General features: G+C 40.3%; 1 long non-coding RNA gene across 1 annotated transcript in view; it reads right to left on the bottom strand.

Moving 5' to 3' along the window:
- Positions 1 to 5,112: 5,112 nt before the first annotated feature.
- LOC138159781 (uncharacterized) overlaps positions 5,113 to 6,446 on the bottom strand; it is a 6,621-nt gene continuing 5,287 nt past the window's right edge. Inside the window, exon 3 of the long non-coding RNA XR_011167969.1 lies at positions 5,113 to 5,852. This is a non-coding gene — a long non-coding RNA (uncharacterized lncRNA). The remainder of the gene's footprint in view (positions 5,853 to 6,446) is intronic.

Here is a 6,446-nt window from a genome sequence, read left to right as displayed (position 1 = left end):
TCACCAAATGGATGGAGCATCTCAAAAAAATTTAGAACCTTTTCTATAGAAATCACAGTAAGAAAGAAGGTAATTAAATGTGACTTAACTTGGGGGAAACAATGAGAAGTGCCTGAAGCTAGTAAGACTTCTGCTGTACTCTGTCATCTTTGGGTCCATATCTGTCTTCCTTACAGCTAGAGAAGCAGGCCATCACCTTAGTCAGAGGTGTGCTGGAAAATGCTTAATAACTAGTTCTCTGACAAAAAAAAAATGTACCAATTATACACTTTTAGAAATTTTTTAAAATTTCTTTGCTTTTTGGAGGGCAATTGGGGTTAAGTGACTTGCCCAAGGGCACACATCTAGTTGCAGAATCTGAACCCAGGTCCTCCTGACTCCAGGGCTGGTGCTCTATTCACTGTGCCACCAGCTGCCCCTCAATTATATACTTTTTAAGTTTAATTTACATTATTATTTTTTCCATCATTTTCTTAAGTCTAGGCAAAACTATGGTTTAAGCCTTGGTTGGTAGCATTTGCCTGGGGGGTAAATTTCAGCTCCCATTACACTTTTGACAATTGGTTCAACTGAGCTAGTCTGAACTGGCTCCAGAACAGCCTTGCTTCTACTCCTCTTCTAGACAGAGAAGCTTTGCTGACAGCCAGGCTCTTTCACTGCAAGGTTTACCTCCTCTCTCCTCTCTATTGGTCAGAGCAGCAAATGAAGGCAACACTCTCCTTCCCCTTCCTCTTTCTGGTTTGTTTGGGGCTAGGAAGGCTGCACTGCCTGCCTCATGTCAAGGCTGGCCCCATGGACCCAGGAGAGCTAATCGAATCCCAACCTCTTTGCAAGAAGAAGCTTATGTCTTTAAGGTCACTTTTAAGAATCCTATCCTTGATTTATAGATGTTTCCTTTAATGGATTTGGATGGATGTTTGTGCTGAGCTAGGACTTTCCCAATAGGTCCCTATGCTTGCTAGACTTCATTAAAAGATTTCTGCCTCTCACTAGCAAAGTTGTCTCTTGTTTCTTCTAGGAGGTTCAATCAGCCTAGCATCTTATTGTCCATTGCTTAAAGCTCCCAAGAGTTACTGGTTGGGAAATGTGTCCCCAGATCTATTCCTGGAATAGTGTTAATACCTTCTACTTTTCAATTTACTTCCCATGCTATTACAGTGCTTGGGATAGACTAGTTTATTTATGGACTTACCCAATTAACTGACTAGATAGTTAGACTATTAGTCTAGTCTAATGACTAGTCGGTCAGGAAGTCTTATTACATCATTACTCTCTTACCTAACATGAAGAAATATGGCATATCAATTGGCTGCTTTCACAGGATCATATATATATATATATATATATATATATATATATATATATAGAGAGAGAGAGAGAGAGAGAGAGAGAGAGAGAGAGAGAGAGAGAGAAGTTTAGAGGTCATCTAATCTAATTCTCTAATTTTGCAATTTAGGAAACAGAGGCCCACAGAGGCTAAATGACTTGCCCAAGGTCACACAGGTAGAAAGATGAAATTGACAGTGAGATTAAATGACTTCCCAAGATCATGCAGATAGCAAGTGGCAGAGTCAGAATTTGAACCCAGATCTCCAAATCCACCATTCTTTCCTCTCTTTCCTAGGAGGGCAGAAGTTCCTGCACCAGTATTATGTTTTGGGGCACAAGATTCTAAAATCAATAAAATGATTCTCAAGCCCCGCCTACATGACTCTTCCAGGCTCATCCCAGCTTCTCTTGTTTCATTTTTGCCTAATGAAAACCATTTTATTATCTGGGATCCTGTTTTGAAGATCTTGACTCCTAATAAGAGTTGAAAGCCACTTTTGTGGGAATCGGAGGAGCTTCCTGCCATCTCAGTGTTTGTGAGGAAAGTCTTTCTAGTGTTCCCAGGCAGAAAGTTGCAATTTGCATTTTGGAAATATAAACAAAACAAAGCAAAAAAAATTAAGACTGGCCCCGAGACTAGAGAATAAAAACATGTGCACATGCGAGTACCAATGCACACACATAAAACTTAAGGAACGTCCTGATAAATGTCCTACTCGGTCCACTGTGGTGATTTACAACAATTGTATTTTACTGGGGTTGGAAACCATATTATTTTCCCTAGACTTGAGAATTAGAGTAGGGAAGCAGCCCAAAGGTCTTCCTTTCATCTCTTCATGGGCCCATGCCTTCCCTCATAAGTGCTTTGGAGCAGTAGCAAATAGATCCTTCCATACTGTAGCTTTGGAGACACGTTGAACATGTTTTTTCAATAAAACCTACACCGTGTAACTTGCTGGGTCAGGAACAGAGTAGCAAAAAGCATCTTGCTTGGCAAGCAAACTATCTGAGATGCCAGATTGTCTCGGAGCTAAAACTAAATAAAGGATTTATGCTAATTAGACTATTTGTGACCTCTCGACCCTTCCCTCATTTTCCTTAATTTAGTGAAATGTTTTCTTGCCCTCTCATCTTTTTATATTCTTTCACTCACCATGGGAATATGTTCCCCCTCCACAAAAAAGGGCTTTTTCATATTTACATCATAGGAAGAGGTTTGGGAAAGGGGATCTGGATCCCTGGTAGCTCAACACACACATGACCACCAGATAGGAAGACCATTGCTACTGCTTTTCCTAGGAGGGCATAAAATACATGCTCCTGTATTTTCCTGCTGTTTTGTTAAGGGAGGATTTATGGAAACACCTGAGCAAGACTTGGCCAGAATAGAGAAGCAAAAAGTGGTTATTCTGTATCAGTGGAGATGGTCACCATGGAGGCATGATGTGAGCAAAGGCAAGAAGTGAACAGAGCAGCTTGCTGGGGCTTGGAAATTGGGTGGACCCAGTCTCACTCATTTGTTGTACATTGGCTGCTAGTAAGCCTGTAGTTCACAAGTGAGAGTGAAAGATATTTGGGGGCAGCTAGAGGGGTAAAACAGAGCACTGGGTCTGGAGTCAGGAAGACCCAAGTTCAAATTTGGCCTCAGATGCTTACTAGATGTGTGACTCTGGGCAAGTCACTGAACCCTGTTTGGTTCAATTTCCTCATCTGTAAAATGAACTGGAGAAGATACTCCAATATCTTTGCCAAGAAAACCCCAAGTGGGGTCACAGAGTTGGACACGACTGAACAACAGCCAACATCTCCTTGTATTGATGAAGCTGAATCTTTAGAAATAAATATGGTATATATTGATTACGTTATGTATATTCCATAGTCTCTGGATCTGGAAGAGACCTCAGAATCAGTCTCATCCAACTCCCTCAATTTACAGATAAGGAAACTGAGGCCCAGGGAAGTTAAGTGACCCACCCAAAGTCTCACAGGTGGTATGCATTAGGACACCAGACAAGTGATCTTTCTGCTATTCTGCCTGTAAGTGTCCCATGTAAGGGAATGTGTTTTATTTAGAATTTGTCTCCTTGTGCCTAGAGCAGTAGTCTGCACAGAGTATGAACTTAATAAATGTTGTTACATGAATTACTGAATGAATCAACAAACATGATTGACTAATAATCAACTGATTATCACCGATAGTATTGCTAACCAATGATAATGAATAAGCATTGTATTAGGCACAGGATGCAAAGGAGGAAAGGAAACAGTCCCTGCCCTCCAGAAATTACAAGCTGTCAGAAGAGACAATATATACAGTTATGCGTAAAAGAGGCCTAACCAGTGAGTCCTGGGGGCATCTGTGTGTTGATGGACTTGTTTCAAGGCACCACTTCAGAGCACACACAGGAGTTCTATGGCCATTTTTGGTCTACTTACTTCAAGCCCTTTTGATTCACAGCTGTCCAAATTCAATTCACATAGAAAAATTCCCATGGAGGCAACAGGGCCCTTCTTTCCTCCCTGGCTGTTTCAAGTGAAGAAGACATGAGGTAAGCCTCTGTGTGGGGAGAGGCCTTAGGCCTTCTGCATCTGGTCTGATGGGTTCTTGGAGAAAGGACCTCTGGTCTTTGCCTTTCTGTTATGTTCTTAGGTAAAGGAGCATCAGACTAGGCTATGAACTTGTGAGCTTTGTAAAGTCAGGAGAGCTAGCCATCAAGGAATGGTCTGGGAGCATGCCAGAGTTTTTGGGCAATTGAGCCATGTGGGTAATGAAGTCCTAGACCCATTCTTGACCCAGCATAGCAATGGATCAGAAGCAGCCAAGATGGAAAAATAGCAACTCATCCGTTTAGCTATGCCAAATGGAGAAGTAAACTTAGTGAGGAAAATAATTTGTAGACATTGCTTTGATTTTGAGCCTGTTCTCCCAAGGGAGGAAGGTAGCATAGGGGTGAATGTGCCCCTGAGTGTTTGGGGGAATGGCCTTTATTTCTGTTCTTGTTATATTTTCTCTGTAATATACTTTTGTAAAAGTATTGGTGTTATTTGGTTAAATGAAGCTGGAGTGCTAGTCACTGGAAGGTGTTGATGACTTAAGGGGATACTAACTATAAATGGTGATTGACATTGGAGAGACTAGAAAAAAGAGAGGGAGAGTTGGAGTCAAGGGTTCCAATTCTGTCTCAGCCTCTTCTTACCCATGTGATTTTAGCCAAGTCCCTATACTTCTCTAGATTCTGGTGTCTTCTCCTGTTGAATATGAGGAGGATGGACTATAGACTACTGAGCCTGTAAAATCTCATCTTGGTTGGTGGGCCCTGGCCTAAAAAATTCCCAAAGGGGAAAACTAGAGTATTTCCAGAGAAGTTTGACCTAAAGCATCTATGAAAGAATGCCAATTTTTCCACTCATAAATTAATCCTAATCTTACTCTAGAAGTGAATTCTTAACTAGAGTCCACAAACTTATTTTTTAAAAATACACATATTTTGATAACTCTATTCTAAAATAATTGGTTTCTTTTGTAATACTATGTATTTTACACACTTAAAAGTATTATTCTGAGAAGGGGTCCTCAGGCTTTATTAAGCTCTTTGGTAACTATTTCAAAATAATTGGTTCCTTTTGTAATCCTATGTATTTTATACACTTAAAAACATTATTCTAAGAATGGGTCCTCACGATTCATTAGACTTCCAAAGGGGTCCATGGCACAAAAAGATTAACCCTGGTATTTTCCACATATATTTTATTTTTAATTTATGGAATAAAACATTTCCATAACATAGTATAATAAAAATGTGATTGCATATGAAACTTAAAATTTCTTTTTTTTCCCTTGAAGTCTCCCCCCATGGCTACCATTAGACAGAAATAGGTACATATGTGTGTCTATACCCATATATTTGTGTGTAAAATTATTCCATACAAACTTCTATTTATCAGTTCTTTCTCTGTATGTAGATAGCATCTTTCTTCATATGTCCTATGTTCTTTCATATAGCCCCTTTCTTCACATGTCTTAACTATAAGTTAAGGACCCCTGTTTTTGAGTATTTTTTCTTTTTGCTATAAGAATATTCACCAAGGGCCAATAGTCTTTCCAAGGAATGTTTGTCTATGTTTCTCAGGCTTCACAGACCTGTGACAGCAAATTGGCCACAAACCTCAGTCACCATTTGGAAGCCTCCTGAGCATTTCAGCAATAGTCAATACTTCTTCCTTTCATTCTTCTCCCCACCCTTCCCCTTTAAGTGGCCCTCTATTTTTAATACACACCAAAAGGTATTTATAGACTCAGCTTTCCAAAGATCAAAAGCCAAGACAGGTATATGGTGCAGACAATGGCATGCCTGACTGAAGCACTGCCATACATTCAGCCTCGATGCCAAAGAGATTTTCCTCTGATGATGCATTCTGGGTGGCTTCCATGTTCCACACCATCATCTTGATCCATGTGCCAAATTCCTGGGCTTGACACATGTAAAGAGATAATTTGCGTGATCCTTGGTTTGTTTTTAACCCTGTTTAAAGGGGAAGAAAAAGTCATAAAACTTTACAGTACAACCAGTATGACTCAATGTTGTTTCTGGATTTCAAAATACTGAGGTTAGATGTGCTAACGATTCGCACTGGAGCCACTTTTTTACAAGACAAGCCAGGGTACTTTTTGCCAGTACATGCCGAGAAAGCAGAGACAATGTGTTTTCCAAAGCAGATAGTTCCCTTATGTTTAAATACTACTCTCTAGACCTGGCAGCTACCAGATCCTTAGTCCTGGGAGGGCACAGCTGCTGTAATTAGAGAAATTACTAACAAATAACACAACCATCATTGCCTACTAACCATGTGAAAGTTCTCAGAGGTTTGCCTGTTGGCTTTCCCAACCAAATCTAGTTATAATAGTTTTAAGCACAGTCTGAAGATTAATGTGACTCCTGAGTGTTCCTCTTTATGTGTTATCTTGTCCCATTAAAACGTAAGTTCTTCTTTTGTCTTTGAAACTCCAATGCCCAGTGAGGGGCATTATGCTATGGAGGGAGGGAAGGAGAGAGAGACTGAGAGAGAGAGAGAGAGAGAGAGAGAGAGAGAGAGAGAGAGAGAGAGAGAGAGAGAGA

Source organism: Petaurus breviceps, unplaced genomic scaffold, assembly GCF_028583685.1.
Source record: "Petaurus breviceps papuanus isolate PSGF00001 unplaced genomic scaffold, PetGlider_PUasm1.0 178, whole genome shotgun sequence".
Classification (NCBI taxonomy): domain Eukaryota; kingdom Metazoa; phylum Chordata; class Mammalia; order Diprotodontia; family Petauridae; genus Petaurus; species Petaurus breviceps.
The sequence above is the reverse complement of the archived record's forward strand: the minus strand, read 5'-3'. Positions and strand labels throughout refer to the sequence as shown.